Below are 22393 nucleotides of genomic sequence, written 5' to 3' on the forward strand. Positions count from 1 at the left end.
AGTACGGAATACCTCCCTTGTGAAAGTCATCGTAATTATGTTGAGAGCCTGGGGAGCAGTGGTGGCTCGCAGAGGTAATGCGGGGAGGGCGGTGGGACGTGTGGAGCTGGGTGGGTGGGGGGTAGTGAATCTGACATACTACGGCAAAGGTGAACGTAAATAAATAAATAAATATCTGCTGCCGTATGTCGGACTCCACTACCCCCCACCCAGCTCCACCCTCACCCCGCTCACTGACCCACAGTGTTACCTCTGCAAGCCGCCACTGCTGGGGAGTGAGTAAAACAATTCGAACTATCCAATATCATCGAGTTCTCTGTGACGCATTTGCTATTTTAACAATTCCACTTGTCAATGTGAGGTCAGTGGGAACAGAAGGGGTTCGAGCTTTAGCAAAGCCTACATGGAATCCTGTTTCAAGGCGAGGAAGCAGGTGCATGCATAGTGGCAGATCTATCAAGAACAGGGTTGGGTGGAAATAGTAGAGTTTCACCCAAAAACTCAGCGAGACTATGTGGAGTTCCACGAGCAGCAGTGTTGTGGCACGTTGTGCTGCTCGAGCTGATATTTCGTGTCCCACCCTTTAAATCAGCGCATACGGCACCATGCTGTACACCAGAAGGTGCTGCTTCTTTCTGCCGCTCCAGTAGATTTTCTTCTTGAGCAGCAACTTTCTCACTGTGAGCTGCAGCTTTCCCAATGCAAGTGGTGTCAACCTACCGCAACAGCCTGCATTGAGAAATCTCGCCAGGAGAAGGTCTAGTGGTTGATCTTCTCCCTTGCACTCCCTAACTTACCATTGGCAAGCCACACATGATAAAAAACTCAGCCACACGTCGGTTTGTTGAGTTTTTTGTGTGGAGTGGGCAACATTTCGCAAACTCTGGCGGAGGAGGGGAGTTTACTGCCCACCCCAATCAAAAATGCATGCACTGCAGCAGGCCACCTTCCTGCGCTGCGTGAAAGGGCAGGAATGCACCGTATTGAACAATATATAGTACATTCCTGTCCTGCCCTAGCGCTGGTGCACAATGTGCTGCCTAGCTGCAACACTGGAACTCTTGCACCATGGTGTAAGAGTGTGGAACTCTTGCACCATGGTGCAAGAGTGCCGGCGTAGTAAAAAGAATTCTTATTGTACAGGAAGGGAGACCTTCCTGTGCAAAAACAATCCTCTGAGGCATTTTCCTCTTTCTAGGTCTGCTGCAGAATTCAGCACACAAAGGAAGAGCAAAAACAAGGAGAATTAAAGATATTTCTCCTCATTATGCCTAACCTGGGGAGACGTAGCATTTTGACACATTCCCAGGACCACCAGTAATGGTAAGTCTGTGAATACACCAACATCTATGGATGGATGCTTGGGAACCCTCACGCTCCAGTCATAGAATGACTCCCTGGAGCAGAGTAAATCAATGTAGTGATTTGTGCTGCGTTGCATTACTCTAGATTTAACAATCCACTCAGCCTTGCATGGATTGATAAATCTGACTTAGTAGTTGCGTTTTCCTTGCACCTCCCTGCGTGGTGCAAGTGCAAGACAACTCAATCATAAATTCGGCCCTCACTCAAAGCATGACCTTCACACTGTCAAGGTTTTCTCAATTTCATTTATTATAAAAACACATAAAAAAAATCTCTTGTACAACATGCACACGTGGCCGCATGTCCTTGAGGGAATATATAAACTCCATTGAAAGTCACAACATATAGATTTCCTTCATATTAAATTAAATGCAGTGTTCAGGTTATGTTTTCCTTTGAGGGCAGATTGAAGTGTATGTTTGAACTAATGTTAGAAAGGAGAAATATTACACAAACCTATGGTAACATGCTGCCTCAGAATACTCAACCATGGCAGCAAATAATGGAATGGTGTATATGGATAGAGACAGCTATCAAGGAGGGAACATTATGACCTATAAATAGGAAAAAAATTAGATGGTGTGCAGAAAAGCCTTGAATTCATTGAATGTATTTTTGTGATGTTGATGGTTTATGCTAAGTGTCAGGGACATGAAAGGTACCATATTACTTGAGCAATGGATTATATTGGTTTCATAATGAGTGATGTTATTTGATAGAGCTGACCTGGATAGATCGAAGAAGAATATTAATGTTACATAAGTGGTGTGTGCGATGTTCAAGTGCAATACTACAGTATCCATCCATTTTACCTTGATTGCTACATATATTGGTGAAAAATGTAAACATAAAATCAAAATTGTTAGAAATGGGTTTTTTGTTTGGCTAGGGTGTGCACCTAAGCCAGGCAGAACCCACCAGTGAATTCAGGGTAACGGAGTTACACACATGAGATAACCCCTGCTCACCTCCTTGGTAGCTTGGTAGAGCAGTTAGGCTTATCCCAGAAGCAGTGTGTAAAGCATTTGCGCAACACACACACACACACACACACACACACACACACACATACACGTGACACACTAGGCACCCCATAAAAGAGATTCCACATCAGGTTATGTAAAATATCCTTTGATTTATATCTAAAGCACATAGACCACCATCACATAAATCACTTTGCCACTAAGCAATGGTCATTACTTCACATGTAGTGCATTGAAGTAAATACACCTAAGTTGCATAGGTCATAAATCATTTTGCAATAAGGCAATTGTCATAAACATAACAGTTAGTGCAATAAAGTAAACCATTGTAGGTTGCACATATCATAACAACAGTATCACTGTACATGAATTCCCCCCTTAACAACATCACTAGGTCCATTTATGCAGTTCCTGCAAAGAGATGTTTGTTATCCTCTCATTATATCAAAGAGGGGGAACAGGGGTTGGACAATTTTTAACGGGGTCCAATGTACATGTCCTATGACGTAGAAAACAACAAAGATTGTACAGAGTTCCCCAAAAGGGATTTGACTAGATTAACTCATTAGAACCTCTCTCTTAAAAGGTGTGATAGAGCAGGGAAAGTGGAAGTCCCTTATCGGAATCAAGGATGCCTCACACAAGTCAAAGGCTGGATGACTACTGTCACCCCACCCGATGATTGTCCAGTGTCATCATTGGCTATCCTGCTCCTTCGGCAGGCTGGCGATGCAATGCCCGTCGGGCAGCACAAAAGTGCTGCACTTTAGCGGAGATCTTTTATTCCTTTAGCCAATGAGTGCATGTGTGTGAGGGACCTAGGGAGTGCAATAAGTGAGCGTGAGTGAGGTTAAAAAAGGTCAGTAGAGTCCAATAGGGGAACCTTTATTAGCATGGCTCACTGCCTTGTTAAAAACCGTGAAAAGGTGAGGGGTATCAAGGCGTGACGGTTAGGGTAATCAGGCCTTATTCAACCCTCAATCCGGGTGTGGTCAACATGTTTCTTGCCTCTAAGGCAATTCATCAGGACCAAATGCTCATAAGATTGCTCATGGATTCCCCAGTAATTAAGGAATCAAGTATACGACCTGTGAAGTGCCGCAGAATCAACCCTTCATTGAGGCCCTCCCTGGGACTAGAGAAGGAAACAAAACAAGGGTACAGTCAATCGTGGGTTTGTTGACCCGAGACATTGTTGCATGTGACAATAGCATGCAGATCATTGTGTATTTAAGGGGGTCCCAACCCCTGTGGGTTTATCACACTTGTGTCAGAGAGGGTACAAGGGAGTGAGAATAAAATGAATTGAAGTGAAAAATGTCCTGCCAACAAGCGCCATTGGTGATCCGCAGTTGGCAAGCATTATGTCTGATCACAGCTAGGTAGCGTGCCACACCCAACTGGGTGACACACGTGTGTCATGCAGGTATCAATGGTGTGTTCCTACACACCAACAATTAGAATTAAAATTAAAATTACAAGGCACCACTAAAACAACTGATTACGTACAGGAAGGCATCGTTCCCACTGATACAGTGATAACGCTTATGGTGGAATTCACCGGGTGAAAAGTAAGTCATGAACATGTGGGTAATAGCGGAAATGCGGCGCTTACCCGCAGTCCCTGGTTGGATGTCACACCGGCTGACCTGGTGGGGTCAGTGCTATGCGGTTGGTACCTAGGAACAAAGCAAGTGTACCGCTCGTCAGCAAAGTGGGGAGCGGTGGATCTTACCCTCATTGTAGGTACCAGTCCGTGTGTATTCGTGGCGATCGTTAACACGATGCCTCGGGTGAGCTGCGTGTAGGTTAAGCCTACCTTACCTGGCAAGCTGCTGGCAAGGCGTGCAATCACCTACCCCGCCCACATCGGTACTGCCGCAGGATCGCCGGTAGAAGCGGACTGCATACCGGCCGCTAAACATAGCCGGTCGCGCGGGCGCCGTGGGGGGCGTGTCACGTAGGGATTGCTAGGAGACGCGGCACGCTGGGGCATAGAAAGCAATGATTACCCCATTAGTATCGCCTCATAACATTGGGCGCCATCTTGGAACGGGTTAGACGCAGAGTGTATCACTGTTACAGTCAGCTCGGCGTTCTTAATGGGCAGTGGAAATTGAGAATTTCCATGTATCTATTGGCTTGTAACATTGGGCGCCATCTTGGAATGGGTCTGGGAGCCAGGTACATTTAGATTACAATTAATGCCTTCCAGGGACGAGTAAATAACTCATGGGATATATTATCTGGCCAGCATAGTCCAGGGCACCGCATCATTAAGGCCGGTTTCATCAGTATGTAGGCGATGAACCCATCTTTGTTCCATTTTGAAGAGGGCCTGTTGGTTTATTGAGGGATGGCATTCCAGGACAGTCCATTTCAAGTTCTCAGCCACATGATTTTGTTGTCTGCAGTGCTCATATAGTTTGGTGTGGGTCTTGTGACATCGGAAATTGCTATTATGCTCCATGATGCGTAGTTTCACAGGGCGCATCGTCATCCCAATGTAGATCATCTTACAGGGGCAGGTGAGTACATAAATGCAACGTGAGCTATTGCAATTAGTGTGTCTATTGATGTTCCAAATGAAGTTCCTGGGCAGCTCAATGGTTTTGCCTTGGATTGTTTCGGGGCAGACTACACATGATCCACAGCGGTAGTGTCCAATAACCGGTGGAAGGTCCCACAAGGTATTGACCGGTCGTGTGCTTGATTTCTTGGGGCGGGTGTGAATCAGGGTGTCTTTGAGATTCGCCGTCCTCCTGAATGCGAACCGCGGACGTGGTAATTCCATGCCAGCTGTATTGAGAATCCCCCAATGTGAATTCACAATCTTTTTAATGAACGTCGAGTGCTTGGTGTAGGACGTGACACATGTAATTACATCCTCCTTTTCCTTGGAGGGGACTTCAAGCAAGGACTCTCTGTTGTTGTTAAGCGCTCGTTTGCATGATGTCTTCAGTAGCCGTGTAGGGTAGCCCCTATCTTGGAGCTTGTGTTGCAGGATACTTGCTTCATGTTTGTAGTCCTGGACAGAACTGCAGTTTCTCCGTATACGGAGAAATTGACCAAAGGGTAAATTCTCCCTCAGTGCTCTCGTATGATGACTATTATATAGGAGCAGACTGTTTCTGTCTGTCTTCTTCTTATACAAGGTGGTAGTGATTGTTGATGGACCCAATTGGATTGTCAGGTCTAGGAACGGTATGGATGTCTCAGAGATGGTACCCGTAAATTTTAAGAAGGGGTTCTGTTGGTTGATCCATAGACAGAAAGCCTCACAGCTAGCCCGGTCACCTTTCCAGAAAATCAAAATATCATCGATGTATCGACGCCAGAGTGTAAGGGTATCTCGGAAGGGGTTTTGTTCTGGAGGGTAGATGTGGTACTTTTCAAAAGAGGCCATATAAATACACGCCAGGCTGGGGGCAAATGTCGAACCCATTGAGGTCCCGCTGACCTGATGATACAGTTGTGATTCATATCGGAAAAAGTTCTCAGTCAGGGCTATGTATGCCAGCTCCATGATAAAGGCAATGGGAGTAGGAGAGGTCCATTCTTCTTGTTGCATCAGTGAGTCCACAGCTTCTAGTGTGGCTTGCTGCGGAATGTTGGTGTACAACGCCTCTACGTCTAAAGTCAGGAGTAGATCAACGTCTTCCCTCCCATCGATGTCATTGATCAGACGTAGGACGTCTCTAGTATCTTGTAAATACGACGGAATCTGTTTCACCAATGGTTGGAAGAAGGTGTCACAGAATTGGGACAAAGGTTCTAGCAATGATCCGATGCCTGAGACAATCGGTCTCCCCGGGACTGGAGTCGTGCCCTTGTGAATCTTGGGGAGGGTGTAAAAATACGGAGTGACCGGATCCGTAGTCACTAGGAATTCAGCTTCCTTCTTGCTGATCCATTCGTTGGTCTCTGCTTCAATGACGAGGCTAGTGATGGTAGCCATTAGCCGTTTCGTGGGATCCTCCATCAGTGGTCTGTAATGAGTGGTATTAGACAACTGTCGTCTACATTCACAGTCATAATCTTCATAATTTTGTATGACTGTGGCACCCCCTTTGTCAGCTTGTTTGATGACTATAGAGTCATCCCTGCCCAAATCTATGGACGCCTGTCGTTCTGCAGTTGTGAAATTGTGGAATGGTTTCAACGTAGGTTTGTTTTGCATGCTGGTAAGTACTGCCCGTTCGAAGATGAGAACCTCCGGTGGGATCATTCCATCGTTAGGGGTGAATGTGGAAGGTTTTTTCAGACCAGTGTCTAGGATGGGAAGTTCCGGTTGATTATCAAAAAATGCCCGCAGTCGTATTTTCCTGAAGAACTGTTTCAGTTCGATAGTTTCTTGGAAAGAATCCGGAGTCAGTGGTGATGAACAGAGTGTCTGAGTTAAGCAGACCACTCTTACCCAGTCCAAAGATCAGGGCTTGATCCATCACTGTTATTTATCTCACTGCCCCATCCCAGCTCAGAACCTGGCTATATGCAAATCAGTCTGTCCCTGGCCCAGTGCATCATGGGAACAGGGCAGACTAAACTACCAAGCAATTCTTCACCATCAGGATTCAAGCAAACCGGGCCGAAGACGGCTGTAATGCCAGAAACCGGTCCCCGGGAGCTTGTTTCCTTCCCAGTGTAAGAATTGGCTTTTGTAGTTTGGTTTGCCCTGTTCCCATCATGCACTGGGACAGGAACAGACTAATTTGCATACAGCCAGGTTCTGAAACTGGGATGGTGCAGTGAGCTAAAAAACGGTGTTGGATCTAGCCCTGATCTCTTGACTGGGTGAGAGCTTTCTGCTTAATTCAGAGACTCTGTCCCTCACCACCCCTTGTTGTAAATAGCACTCTAAATGCAGCCACGGTCTATTCAGCCCATCTATGAGTCACACAGGCAAGCAGGACACACCTCACCCCCCTTGTGACTGTCTAGAGTGAATGAACATCCCCAGCTCCTGTCACTCCAAAACCAGAAGCTGAATACACAGTCAGAGGTAGACAGAATGGTAAAGCAAGAAAATGTCCACATTCTAAAAGTGGCATTTTCAAACACAGAATTTAGAAATTACCTTCACCAAAAGGTGCGTTAATAAATTCTGAGTTCAGAGAGCCTAAACTAAATTTCTCAATCTTCTTCCTGTGGAAAGTTAAACTTGTAAGATGTTACAAAGCAACTCCCATGTTAGCCTATGGGACAGATAGCCTTTCAATAGTGAAAAATGAAATACAGTATTTCACTATCAGGCAATGCCACACACACCAGTGCAAGTCCTACCTTTCGCGTGCACTGCACCCTGCCCATGGGGGTACCTTGGGCCTACCTTAGGGGTGCCTTACTTGTAAGTGAGTGCACTTGCCAGGTCGCATGGCAGTTTACCACTACGCATGCAGACAGTACAGTGGTAGGCCTGAGACACATTTACAGTGCTACTCATGTGGGTGGCACAACCAGTGCTGAAAGGCTACTAGTAGCATTTGTTTTACCGCCCCTGGCACACTCAGTACACTTTACTAGGGGCTTACCATTACATCAAATAGTCCAATCCTGGATAACCAATCAGATCACAATGTATACAGAGAGCATATGTACTTTAGCACTGATCAGCATTGGTAAAGTACCCAGAATACTCTAGCCAATGAAAATAGTGTGGGAAAAACAGGAGGCAAAGGGCAAAACGTTTTGGGATAAACCTATCAAAAGGGGCAGGTCTAACAAAAATAAATTATGTTATAAAATATCTTCCCATAATTACTCCCTTTAGGCCAATAAACCGCATTTACAACTGTAAACATCTGCATAAAGTATGGAGTGGAATATTTTTTCACAGGAAGGGGTTTCCTGTGTAGGTCATTAGAAGGTGTGACACCCATGTGTTATTGGCAATTGAATCTCTGCTGAAAGTGAAAGGTGGTCTTTTTAGACCCTATGATTGTGACCAATTCCTAGCCAGATAACATTTCTTTTGTACTGCCTTGTGTGTGAGTCAAACAGAGATGGGGGTGTCAAACAGGTGTGCGGTGCCAAGCAGGTATTGGGTACTCAGTCAAGCAGAGTCTATAAAAAATAAAGGGGCAGATTTACTATGGGTTTTCATCCGGGTTACATCACTTGTGTGGTGCAGTACTGACATAAAATAATTTTTGGTGATTACTAATCCAGTCAAAACCACTTTGCGCGGCATAGGAAATACAAAGTAATGGTATTCCTCCTTGCAGAAAAACAATCCTACCCGGAACCCAGGCACCTTTGCACCATGGTTCAAGTGTGCTTGCATTGGCACAAGGCAGTCTCAAGTATGCAAGTGCAGGAAGAGAGATGATGATCATCATACCATAGTAGATATGGTGCTTTGTATCTCTTTCCATTCTTGTAACAGAGCAAATCATTGTGTGAGTTCTTAGTATATCTGACCCCTTAATTTGTGTCTGCGTCCTGACAGCATCTTTCTAGTCTTCACATCCTGCCCACTTGAGCCACATGTGAGACATAAGGATTAGTTACTTACCTGTAATCCTAGTTCTCTTCCAGGGGTATACTCATTAAAGTCATAAGCACTGAATTATCTCCGCCCATGAGCGGGGACCCGGAACACATAAACAATATACATATATATGTGTAAATATAACCAAAAGTACAAAGTACTAAGTAATTATACACATATACATGTATAATAACCATCATATGCAGCCTAACCTTAACACATAGGCTAATCAAACCAAACCTTACACGTTCTGAAGCATGAAAATATGCTGTATATAAATGCAATAAACAGGCATGAGCCTAAAATGCATTTCATAGCCATGAAAAACCTTTTATTTTCATCAAAGAACCTATAGTAAACAGTTATTAGCCTAAAAGGGCTGCATATGAAAAAATGTCTGTGTACAGAAAATCAGACTGGCACCCTGCCTTTAAGGCCCCAGAGAATCTGCACACTTTGCCTTTAAGGCCTCCAGGAGAACTCTGTTCCCATCATGCCCCACAGGTGACAGTTAGGTCAGTTCTTTTGTACGGTACAGTAAACTTTAGCAGGAATCTGCACTTAAACATATTGAAAATTTTAAACCTTAATGCTACTGCTCGCCCGGGGAGGCGGGAGGGTGCTTATGACTTTAATGAGTATACCCCTGGAAGAGAACTAGGATTACAGGTAAGTAACTAATCCTTCTCTTCCAGGGGATACTCATTAATAGTCATAAGCACTGAATAGAGTAGCAAGCTCATACCCACAGAAGCGGGCGAACAGATAAAAGCATAGTCATACTTTAAAATCACAGTGTTTAACTAGTATTAGCAAACAAATTTCTGAGTGATGCTTGTCCCACTTGTGCATCAGTCTGAGCATCAGAATCTAAACAGTAATGGCGTGTAAACGTATGCACTGAACGCCAAGTAGCTGCTTTACATATCTCTGACATAGCCACATTTCTAAGGAGAGCTGTGGTAGAAGCTTTTCCCCTCGTAGAATGAGCCCTAGGTCTACCTGGTAAAGACTTGTGGGCTAGCTGATAAGCCAGTAAGATGCATGACACTATCCACCTAGAAATGGATCTCTTGGATGCTGCCAACCCAGTATTTGTAGGACCATAGTTCACAAACAGACGGTCCGTCTGTCTCAAAGACTTAGTCTTATCTAAGTAAAATTTCAAAACCCTTTTTAGATCTAATGAATGTAAAGTCCGTTCTGCCGGACTTGAAGGGTTCGGAAAGAAAGTAGGCAATGTTATGGATTGGTTAATATGAAAATCCGACACCACCTTAGGTAGGAAAGCAGGATGAGTCCTGAGCACCACTCTGTTTCCATGAAAAACTGTGTATGGTTCATTGCAACACAAAGCCTGGATTTCGCTCACTCTACGAGCAGAAGTGATGGCCACCAGGAACGCTACTTTCCACGTCAGGTGTTGCAAAGAAGCTTTATGTATCGGCTCAAATGGGGGACCCATTAATTTAGTCAATACCACATTAAGCTCCCAAGGTGGAGATGGAGACCTGACTGGAGGATAAACCTTTCTTAATCCCTCTAGAAAATCCTTCACCACAGGCATTCGAAAGAAAGATATCTGTGTTGGCGATTTTCTATAAGCAGTTATTGCAGCAAGATGGACTTTGATGGAATTAAACTGCAAACCAGATTCAGCCAGGTAAAGAAGATAAGGCAAGACCACCTGCTCTTGACCATGAATAGGGTCCAGACCCTTACTCTGACACCAAAGGTAAAAGCGTTTCCACTTAAATCCGTAGGATTGTCTCGTAGAAGGCCGCTTCGCTTCCTTAAGGATGTTCATACACTCCGGATTCAGCTGTAAGTGCCCGTACTGGATGACTTCAGGAGCCATGCTGCCAAGCGCAGGGAGGGCAGATTGGGATGAAACACTTGCCCCTTCTGCTTGGACAGAAGATCCGGGCGACACGGCAATCTCCTGTGCGGTGTTATTGACAACTGGAGGAGATCTGGGAACCACCACTGGCGTGGCCACTCTGGGCAAATCAGTATCATTCTGGAGTGAGTCTTGTACAGCCGATTGATCACTGCTGGTATCAACGGTGTCGGTGGGAAGGCGTACAGCAAATTTTGACACCAATCTATCAAAAGGGCATTCCCTTGAGACCCTTTCTGGTAGAACCTGGACGCGAAGACGGGGCATTTTGCGTTTGCCGCGTCTGCGAACAGATCTATGTCTGGTGTTCCCCAATCCTGGAAAATGCTGTGCGCGACGTCTTCGTTGAGAACCCAGTCGTGCGCTTCGACGAAGTCTCTGCTGAGGTCGTCCGCCTGTGTGTTGAGACTCCCCGGCAGGTGAATTGCTGTTATGGACAGGTCTCGCGCCAGTAACCAATGCCAGATGGTCTGGGCTTCTATGGAAAGAGTCCTGGATCTGGTACCCCCCTGCTTGTTTAAGTAATACATTGTAGTTGTATTGTCTGTTTGTACCAGGAGGGACCGAGTCTGTAGCGATGGCGCCAGGGACTTGAGAGCAAGATGGACCGCTCTGAGCTCGAGAAGATTGATGTGATATCCTTTCTCGAAGTCTGACCATTGCCCTTGTACCTGCAGAGGGCCCATATGCGCCCCCCAGCCTTGGAGAGAAGCATCTGTTATCAGAGTCTGCTTTGGTGGGTCCTGATGAAAAGGGACTCCCTTCATCACGTGTACCTTCTTCATCCACCACCGGATGGAATCTTTTGCAGACTGTTGGAGATAAATCCGGTCCTCCCAGCATCCCGTCCTCTGTTGCCATTGATCTTCCAGACACTGTTGTAGAGGACGCATCTGCAAACGTGCGTTTGGCACGATGAAAATGCACGACGCCATTGAGCCCAGGAGAGAGGACACTTGCCGAACTGTCGGACGTGCAGTTTGAAGAAGAAGCAGACACTTCGCTCTGATGGATGACCACCTCTCCTCCGAAGGACACACGTTTTCTACTTCTGTATCCAGCTGAGCACCCAGGTAGTGGATCTTCTGGGTGGGGTTCATTATCGACTTCTTGTAGTTGACTTGCAGACCCAACTTGTACATGAGCTGAAGACAAATCGAAAGATGTTCCTCTAGAAGCGATGGGGATGAACTCTTCAGAAGCCAGTCGTCTAAGTACGGATATATGAATATCCGACTCTTTCGAAGACAAGCCGCCACTACAGCCGTACATTTTGAAAATGTTCTGGGGGCTGATCTCAGGCCAAAAGGGAGCACTGCGTACTGATAATGACGAGCCGCCACTTGAAACCTGAGAAATTTGCGATGTTTTCTGGATACCTGAATATGAAAATACGCGTCCTTTAGATCGATGGAGCACATCCAATCCCCTTGGTGTAATTGAGGGAAGATCTGGTGAAGAGCCAGCATTCGGAATCTCTCCTTCCGAATGAATTTGTTCAGTCGCCTCAAATCCAGAATGGGTCTGAACTCTGTGACTGGACCTTTTTTCTGCACAAGAAAGAATCGAGAGTACAGGCCTTGACCTCTCTGCTGGAAAGGGACTGGTTCTATTGCCTTCTTCTTCAGGAGAACGTTCGCCTCCTGTTGCAAGCGCTTTATATTCCACTGTACCATCTTTAGAGGGCGCATGCCAGTGGGTGCCTTCTTGAACCTCAAAAGGTACCCGTTCTGAACGACATCCAACACCCATCTGTCCCTCGTGATCTGTTTCCACTCGTCCAGATAACGCACAATACTTCCTCCAACCGGAGTGGGACACGGTTGTAGAGGAAGCATCCGTCCATTGTTTCTGAGGCTGCTTGGCAGCTGATGACTGCTGCCTATTTCCATTGCCTCTGCCTCGTCCAGGCCGCCTCTGCTGGAATTGCGATCTTTGTTGATTCTGGCCTTGATTTTGCGAAGACCAATTCGTTTGTTGACTCCTTTGCTGAAAAGATCTCTTGTCATAGGGACGAAAAGTACCCCGACGTTTAAATTCTTTTTTCTTCTCAAGGCCTACGGCCTTAAGTGTGTCCAACTCCACCTTCATCTTAGACATCTCGTCATCTGCATGGGATCCAAACAGAGTTGATCCATTAAAAGGTAAATTGACCATTTTCCTCTGTGCCTCCGGCTTCAGCCCCGTAAGGCGAAGCCAGGCTGTACGTCTTGCGCAAACACCGTGTGCATAGCCATGAGCCGACAAGTCCGCAGCATCAGCCGCCGCGCTAATGCTCTGGTTAGCCACCAAACCACCTTCCTCCACTATTTCCAGGAAGTCTTTCTGATCCTCTTTAGGGAGTTTATCTGCAAAACGAGCCACTGAGTCCCAGAGCAGACGGTCATAGCGGCCCAATAGAGCAGACGCACTGGCCACTCGCATGACCGATCCTGAGGTATTGCACATCCTTCGCCCCAGGGAATCCATACTCTTACTGTCCTTTTCAGGTGGAGCAGAAGAGGTAGATGCTGCCGAATGCGCCTTTCTGACTGCCGCTACAATCAGGGAGTCTGGTGGTGGGTCAGACCGCAAAAACATTGGGTCTTCCTCTGGAGCCTTGTATTTTTTCGCAATCCTAGAAGGACCTGAGCCCACCGTGGCCGGAGTTAGGAATGTCCTCATTGCTGGTTCAATCAATCCGGGCACTAACGGTAGGAGAGGCCTGCCAGTCGTCTTGTGATGTAAGGTTTCGAAGATGACTGAGGTTGCTATCTGGGGAACTGCCATTTTGATGCTGAATTTACTCGCTCCACGACATAACACATCATTAAATGTGCTTAGATCGTCTACAGGAGACACCCTGGAAGGAGGAGTAGAAGATATAGTCGGAGAATAGTCCCTATACGAAGATCTTGACGAGGACGAAGATGATGTAGAAGATGGAGTAGGAGTTCTACGTCTTCTTTGAGGAGTTGCCGACCGTTGCCTCCTACGCTCCCTTGAACGAGATTTCTCTCTCACTAAGGATCTTGAGCGTGATCTTCTATGCAGTTCCGTCCGAGGGACCGGAGTTCTCTCCCCCATTATCGGACGCATCTTCCAGTGCCTTAAACTTTCCAACCACCTCGGTGACAAGTTAATAGGCCGCTCTGTATGCTCAGGTGAAGCTTCAGGTGACACCTGCACAATATTTAGCTCTGCGGAGGACTTCGAAGCTCTTGACGCTGCACTGTGTTCAGAGACCAATGAACCAGACGGGGTCCGCTGTCTGGGCACCAACTGTCTGTCATCTGGCACCTGCCCTGAGGACGAGCCCGAATGAGCCACCACAGAAGAGTCCTGGTGCACTATCCCTTGCCCCACTGCAGATCCGTTGTCTTGCTGATCATGCGGGGAACCTTCCACTCCAGGTTCGGGACTTATTTCTGACCTCGACAAAGACCTAATTGAGGTCCGAGAGGCTGGTCTTGATAGTCTCGACTCCGACCTATGCACAGGTGGGGGAGACCTAGACACTCCATGCTTCGAGCCCGAAGCATGCTTCGACGTCGACTTACGTCGCGATGGAGACCTTGACCTTCTCTTTTTAGGTCTCGACGTCGAATCCCTCGACGTCATCTCTCTCGACGTCGTATGTCTCCCTCTCGACGTCGACCGATGACTCTTCCTCGACGTCGACCCTTTATCCTTCGACGTCGACCCTTTATCCTTCGACGTCGAACCTTTTTCCTTCGACGGCGAACCTTTTTCCTTCGACGTCGACACACGATCCTTCGACGTCGGACATCTCCTGTCCCTCGACGTCGACCTCATACGATCCTTCGACGTCGAGCGTTGCACTCCCGACGTCGTCCTAACTGCAATCGACACCAATTGCCTCGACGTCGACAAGGATTTTGACGGCGACTGCCTCACCGGCGATGTCCTCGATGTCGATGGAGCTCTCTTCGACGTCGACGGTGATCTTCTCGACGTCGAGCCCACCTTTTTTGACGGTGACGCTCCCTGGAGTCGATGCTTCTTAGTTCTACCTTCAGGAGACGCTGATCTTCGATGTTTCGGCTGAGAAGAAGGCCTGGCAGATGATAATAGGCCTTTAGAACTCTTCTCACCACGGTTTTCTCTCTCCAGAAGGCCCAGCAACCTCATTTTCTCTCTTTCCTTTAAAGTTCTATTTGAAAGATTGAGGCAGTGATAACATTCTTCCACCTTATGAGAAGCTGGAAGACACACCACACAAACAGAGTGTGGGTCAGTTTTCGACATCTTCTTCCCACAGGAAGGACATTTGTAAAATAAAGGTGGCATTCTGACTAAAAAACACCAACAGCTTAGTCAGGAAAGGGTAACAACCCACCACCAAAGATATACTTTGTCAAGAAAAGGCAAGAAAAACCAATTTCTGACAGAAAATACTTCAAAAGAGCAGAGCTCAAGTTCCAGGTTCCTCACAGAACAAGTCGGAAAAAAGAACTGACCTAACTGTCACCTGTGGGGCATGATGGGAACAGAGTTCTCCTGGAGGCCTTAAAGGCAAAGTGTGCAGATTCTCTGGGGCCTTAAAGGCAGGGTGCCAGTCTGATTTTCTGTACACAGACATTTTTTCATATGCAGCCCTTTTAGGCTAATAACTGTTTACTATAGGTTCTTTGATGAAAATAAAAGGTTTTTCATGGCTATGAAATGCATTTTAGGCTCATGCCTGTTTATTGCATTTATATACAGCATATTTTCATGCTTCAGAACGTGTAAGGTTTGGTTTGATTAGCCTATGTGTTAAGGTTAGGCTGCATATGATGGTTATTATACATGTATATGTGTATAATTACTTAGTACTTTGTACTTTTGGTTATATTTACACATATATATGTATATTGTTTATGTGTTCCGGGTCCCCGCTCATGGGCGGAGATAATTCAGTGCTTATGACTATTAATGAGTATCCCCTGGAAGAGAACCTGTCGAAAACCTCTTGGAGCAAAAATAAGAAATGTCCTTCACTGAGTGAGGAAAATAATCAGTGGATATCCTTCACTGTTAATTGTGGACCATCTACAAAATATGGATAGAAATAGTGAGGCACATTTTGTTATTGCAGTATCAGATGTTCTATATTTTTTAATACAATCACATGTTTTACTCAAGAGACTGAGCAACATCACATTCTCCAGGGGTGCTTTCAATCTGTAAATGCTTCAATTGAATCACTCGGAAGTATGTATCGAGCACTGCATTTTGTATTATTACTGTTTCAGGGATTTGATCTTTGTATTAGCCAGAAGCATAATTCTTCTTACATGCTTAAGAAATCAACTGTAAGGAGATTTGCAAAGAATAACAGTTAGGAATAAAAGGCTCACCTTCCAGAAATAACTGAAATACAATAAAACAACAAAAAAGAAAATTAAGATTAAGTCGCTGATTTTGAGTTTGAGGGATAGGGTTCTTTGCCACAAACGCAGCAGTGTGACTTGCCCTTGAAACTGATGGTCCACCTACTGTAATAAGGTCGGATGGACCTTTTTGACAGAGATGTCCCTGCTGGCTATGCAAACGAAACCCTACACCTATGATCCGGTGTGAAGTTGGGGTCCCTCCATGTAGGTGCATTTGACTATTCACGGTAGTTAGAGAAGAAGGTCTGATGTATTTTGTTTTCAGTTCGGGGCAGCCAAGGAAACTCAGGCGGTCCCCAAGAGAAAATAAATAAAATCTACCAAACCCTCGGGAATTCTCCCAGGCTGTCATTTTGCAAGAAAAGCAGCTTTTTTGGGAGTTTGTTTTAGAAAAACAAAAAGGTTTATTGAAATGTGTTGGCCACTCAGCAAACTTTCCAAGTAACTACAGTGGATTATTTTTAGAGAGATCTATGCAGGGCCAGTGAATATCTCTAAATATCTTGAGTGGTAGTCTAGACGGGGTGCCAGAAGTATTTACCTCCATCACCCTGGCTGATAGTGGGATGTCCCCATAGTCTAAATCAAGACCCACGTTAATGAATGTATAGCTATGTTTTAGTTCTTTCAATTATTTTAGTCTTCTTGACCTTCCTCTCATTCTCTTTCTCTTTTAACCCACACAGCAGATCTAAACGTGGCATTGTTTAACTTCATTTTGTCAGAAAGATACATAGTCATTATTACTTAATCTAGGACATCCATTACAACGCAGTCATTACATTGCACTGCTTTTACAACGCAACTGTTACAAAGCAACTGCCTTTACATCACATGCTATTACAACGCATGCCATTACAACACATGTAACTACAACGCATGCCTCTACAACGCATTCCATTACAACGCATTTTAAGGTAAGTAATGGAGATTTTGAGTTTTAGGGTGGGTATGGGTTTTGGGGTAGATGGGAATAGTAATTTCTACCCCTACACTATCCAACACTTTCCCTACTGTTGCTCTCACTGGAATGGGAATAGTAATTTTGACCCCTTCACTATCCAACACTTACCCTACTGTTGCCCTAAAAGTAGTATTCGTTGTAATGGTATGCATTGTAATGGTCTGCGTTGTAATGGAATGCGGTGTAATGGTAGTTTTAAATGGAAAACACTGCAGCTGCTTTAGTTATAGGGGGCTGATATTGATGCTATGCTGCAATACAGGCCAACAGACACGCATAAATGACCTCACAAGGGTCCAAAACCGCCCCAAAATCTGGTGGCCCACAGGGGAAATGTCCGGTACCCCCGAACAGCCAGTCCAGCCCTGATAGAAATCCAAGCGCCAACACATGTTTTGCAAAGGTGAGATTAATACTGTTAACTTGGTCAAGATTTAAACAGCATATTGATGTCCAGTGGTATGTGAGGACGCCATACATCATGAACAACACGCTGAGGATAAGAATACCTGTCGGGTACTCACAATCTATATTGGCAACAACAGTTCGCTACATAAGCCTTGTAAACATAATGTCATTAGGGCTGGATTTAAGTTAGTGTAGAACAGTTACGGGATCAGTCTGACTTATATCAGTGGTATATGTCAGGCTTGGGAACTGCGATGGTGCAAGCTTGATTTCTGAATCACTGGGTGGAATCAGTGAGTAATTGAGTAAAAACACTAAATGGACCAATTAATCAGATGTATTTATTAAAGATACTCGTATATCACAGACCGAGCCATATGGCAGTTGGACACTTCACAGGCTCTAAGGAAAATAGTACAGAAATGGCATAGAACAGTTGAGAGATTGCGGCGATGAGGGACAGATGTTTCAAATTTTCTGGAATTGGAGAGTGGGTAGGTCTTTTGGGAATGGCCGCAGATTTAGACTGAGTTTGAGTTCTTCTAATGATTGCCTCTTAATTCTTGGTCTTTAGCACAAAAAGGCTGTTTTGAAGTATGAACAGATTGGTTTTCAGGTATTCCAATAGGAGGCATAGACTGTCTTGTAACACTGAGGTATTTGAGAAGGTACATTCACAATAAAGTGTGTTGCCCTTCTCTATAGGTTGTGTTAATATTTAATAATCACAGCTCTATCTGGGGAGCTGTGGAGGATGTTATACTCATATATTATTGTCCATGGGGTGTTGCGAGACTAATTGAGATCCTGTACATCAAGTGGGATATTTACATAATTGCATTCTTTTCACTTTGCTACAGTTATTCAGGCTTAGCATCAAGTGATCTGACCAGGAGTTGCACAGTTACATCAAAGTATGTAGATATAAAGTTAAGAACATTAAAACTATAATTACCTATGTATACTTATGTCCAAAATATTGTGGTAGTCACATGCTCGATACAATATTTTGTCACTCAGTATTGTGACACACTCCCAAAAATATAGGCTATTAATTACAATAATACCAAACATAAAAATATGCTTCGAGAATAAGTACCTGATGTAGAGTTTGGTGGATGGGTACTCCGTCACAAAAGTAACGGATAGCCCTTCCTCCTGATTTCAAGCTCATTAAAATATAATGCTCTTGTAATATGGTAGACTGGATATCTGTCAGATGTGTGTTTTAGTACCTGTCCATCTGACTCTAAATCTGGAATAAGTGTCTAAATTTGAATGGAGTGAGAACACTTTAAAGCCACTGTAACTTTTGTATGCCATCATGCTACAGTTAAATAGAAAACATCAGTTAGTAGCTGAATAATACTTAGTGGCTATCAGCCATTACAAACATTAGGTTTTGAAGTTATGATTATAACCTGTAGGTGGTGAGTGCCTAGTGCCCAGGGCTCAAATAATGCCTAGTAACGAATAATTGTGCCATACGATACTTTTCACTGATGTAAAGGAATGTCAACCTCATAGTAATTTGAGGCACAAAACAAATCAGCACCTTCTGGGAAGGTGTGGGGTTCGAAGGCAAAGAGGTATCTTTTGCCCCTCCAGGGCATTGGGCTTCCAACTCCTGATAGCCGCACGCCTTTGTGCCATATGAGGGGCATTGTCTATGAAGTGTGTGCAATGACTGAGATCCGCGAAAAGCAGGCCAAAAGACCCATCACTAAAGGTGGCATGGGGAACAGTGAACATAAACTTACCGAGCCTCCAACTGACTCTCCAAAACTGCAGTGAAGTTGGAATCAGATTAGCATCAGACAGTGGTCCAATTGTTGCATAAATTACACGTTTGGTATAACTCTACAAGATGTGCTTTACCACCTACAAGTGTTACAGGTGAACTTGGTTCAATGCACTAGTGATGAATGTGAATGACAAGTTATTGTAGACCCGACAAACACTATTCAATGTGTCATTGACATAGAAGTATTGCTTTTGGGTTACTAACAATTTCATAAAGGGATCAGGGTCACCGTGGAAACAGCAACAGACCTTGTTTCGTTATTCACAGTATCACACACTGCACTGCGAAGAATGAACACTTTTATGTTAAAAGTATTTATTACTACAGGAATAACCTGTTTCTCAGTAAATCTAAAACAATTATACAGAATATTATAAAATCAGCAACGAGGCACATTCTAAATAATGAAAACAAAATGAAAATTTCCAGCATTGCTAAAAAATGTTATCTAGAACCTAACACCATAATGCCTACTTCTATGTGCTATACTATGAATGTATGAACGGCAGAGCAACTTGAAATCTAGACTTTGTTAGGGAGAAGAGATGCACTGCATACCTTGTCCCAGGCAAAGACTGTCTTTATCAGCAGAGGCATGAAAACAGTGTCCCCTACGAACAGCAAACATCAACTGCAGTAGCAGTCAGTGGGTCATCTTCCAGGACTTGGCTTTAGCAGTGTCAGGTGAGATGTAGTATCTGCTAAGTGTAGTCTACTCACAGCAGGTGAGTATCACGGGTGATAATCTGGGCAAAGAACCTCTCCTGACAAGTGGGCAAGCAGCAGTCCTAAAATATTAAGTCTTATCCAAAATTGCAATTTCTATAATACGTTTGAAAATGTCTGACACTGATTATTTGTATCAAGTTGTGCATCCCATTTGAGTATAGAAGGCAAAAGGATGTCAATTCAGACTACATTACTCTGATATGTCTGCATCTGTTCTTACTAGCCTTGGCAATGCTGAGGAGGAGACATTTGGCAAAGATGAATGTTGCCTTAAATGTATTTAAGTCATTAATCAAAGAACTTGACAATATTACAGGTCCTAGAAAGATAAGGTCCGGCGACATCTGCGTCAAAAGACCTACATGACAATAATTCTGCATAAATTAGCGAATATGGCGGATTTCATTGCTTAGTCTAGGAAAAATGGCAGTCTCCATGATCTAAGATGGGGTCAAGGTCTACGTAAGATGGAGTCGAAGTATAGGACATTTCGTCACAATGAACCCAGTTGAGCCACCCCTCGCCTGCCGAAGGAGAGCCTGAGTGGCACAGTGTGATTGCTTAGTGAGCAAATTATATTGTATCACTTATGTTTCCTTCTCTGCACAGCTCTGACATTATTAGTTTTCATATGTAAATCTTTGTTTCTTTTTAAGGGGAACAATTACTTCTTCAGTTATGTGTGTTATTAACCTTGCTAGGGTTGACCTGAGGTTTGCTATAGTCAGTCAGATCAGATAAGAAAGTACGTGAAAAATACTCAGGGCATCCTGAAAGTCCTCAAGAAGAAGACAAGTTTTATTGAAGTCACTGGGTTGCTCCCAGTGGGCAAAGTGGCGTGAAGGAACTGACATCTGGGCTTGGTAATGCCACATTGCGGTTTTCATTGGTATTGCGGAGGTGTAGAGAAGGGTGGCATCCCATTCTGAGGCTTCCCTATTTTTCGGCCCCTCCTTGCTCTGCCCCTTTGTGGTCAGTCCTATCCCTTCTGCCCTAAACCCTGTAATGACCCCAGATTGGTTAGTCCATTGTGCAGTTTTAAGGCCAATTATGTAGAATTATGGACCAAACGTAGGATCTACATTTTGGAGTGATCACAAGAAGGCCTTAAAAAACTCTGTCAAGAAACTCACCAAAAACTCACAGAGCACCATTACACTACTACCCACATCATCAAAAATATCTAGCTCTAAAATACTGATTAAGACACTAGAGAATGTCTGAAGAAAAAGAGGGACATGATGGAACAACACATTTTCCCTAAGATGTCAGGAAAATGTAGAGCCTCCTTTGCGCCCTAAGCCAAAATGTTATGTTATGTTATGTTATGTCATGCGTTTTTATTTGGCGCACAGATGCTCCAGCTAAGGAGCGTCCTGGCGCCCGACAAGGCAGCTGCACAACACAACTAAACAAAAAAAACAAACATATATATACAAACTAAGGAAATAAAAAGGTTTTCACCGCACGGCGAAAGGAAAGCAAATCTCTCATAGCGCGAATCGCCGGGGGCAAGGAGTTCCAAAGGGCAGCTGCGCGCACTCGAAACGAGCGTCCACCGGCCCTACTCCGCTTGAAGCGCGGCACAACGGCCAGTTCAAGGTCTGCAGATCTTAAGGGTCGCGCTGGGATGTAGTTGGCCAGGAGGGCCGTAAGGATCGTTGCTGGGGACCCCTTCAGAATTTTATAGGCGACGCAGAGGACCTTAAACTGGATCCGCTGGGCCACCGGAAGCCAGTGCATTCAAAGAAATAGACAATAACTGGAGCCAATGGAACTCAGTTTTTTAAATTTTTGTTTCCAGTTCAGTTTATTTATTTTATTTATTTATTTGTTGAATTTATAAGGCGCAACAGCTACCCAAAAAGGGTTTCCCGGCGCCTGGTAGGAACTGGAAGCAGAAGGGAGAAAATAAGAGGGAGTTAGTGATTAAATAACCAGGTCTTCAAAGATTGGCGAAAACAGGGATAAATAGTTTATTTATGGATGGCGAGAGGGAGAGCAATCCAAAGGATCGGACCAAGATAAGGAAAGGATCGACCACCCATCCTAGCAAGTTTAAATCTGGGCACCATGAGTTTTCCAAGAGAAGCGGAACGGAGATTGCGGCTAGGGAACATATGGGCAAGCCAGAGAATGCAGGTATTGTGTTGCTGAGCCCTACTTGATCTTAAACAATTTGCTCAGAGCTTTAAATTTTATGCGATTTTTCACCCTGAGCCAATGTAAGTCACGGAGATAGCCGGAGATGGGTGTAATTCTGGGAACTTTGCATAGAGGTCTTGCTGCAGCATTCTGCACTAACTGCAGTCTACGGGTCACAGCCTTGTTTGCACCCAGAAAAAGAGCATTCCTGTATCCAGCCGTAAAGT

At 44.7% G+C, this 22393-nt stretch overlaps 2 protein-coding genes across 3 annotated transcripts in view; one reads left to right on the top strand and one right to left on the bottom strand.

The window, feature by feature from the left end:
• The window catches only part of CACNA2D3 (calcium voltage-gated channel auxiliary subunit alpha2delta 3), a 2559454-nt gene that overhangs the window by 478573 nt on the left and 2058488 nt on the right, over nt 1-22393 (bottom strand). The gene's annotated exons all lie outside the window — the stretch shown is intronic.
• Nucleotides 1-22393, top strand: part of LRTM1 (leucine rich repeat transmembrane protein 1) — a 66964-nt gene that overhangs the window by 1302 nt on the left and 43269 nt on the right. The window lies entirely within an intron of this gene.

This window comes from Lissotriton vulgaris, chromosome 9 (genome assembly GCF_964263255.1).
Source record: "Lissotriton vulgaris chromosome 9, aLisVul1.2, whole genome shotgun sequence".
In the NCBI taxonomy this organism is placed as follows: Eukaryota; Metazoa; Chordata; class Amphibia; order Caudata; family Salamandridae; genus Lissotriton; species Lissotriton vulgaris.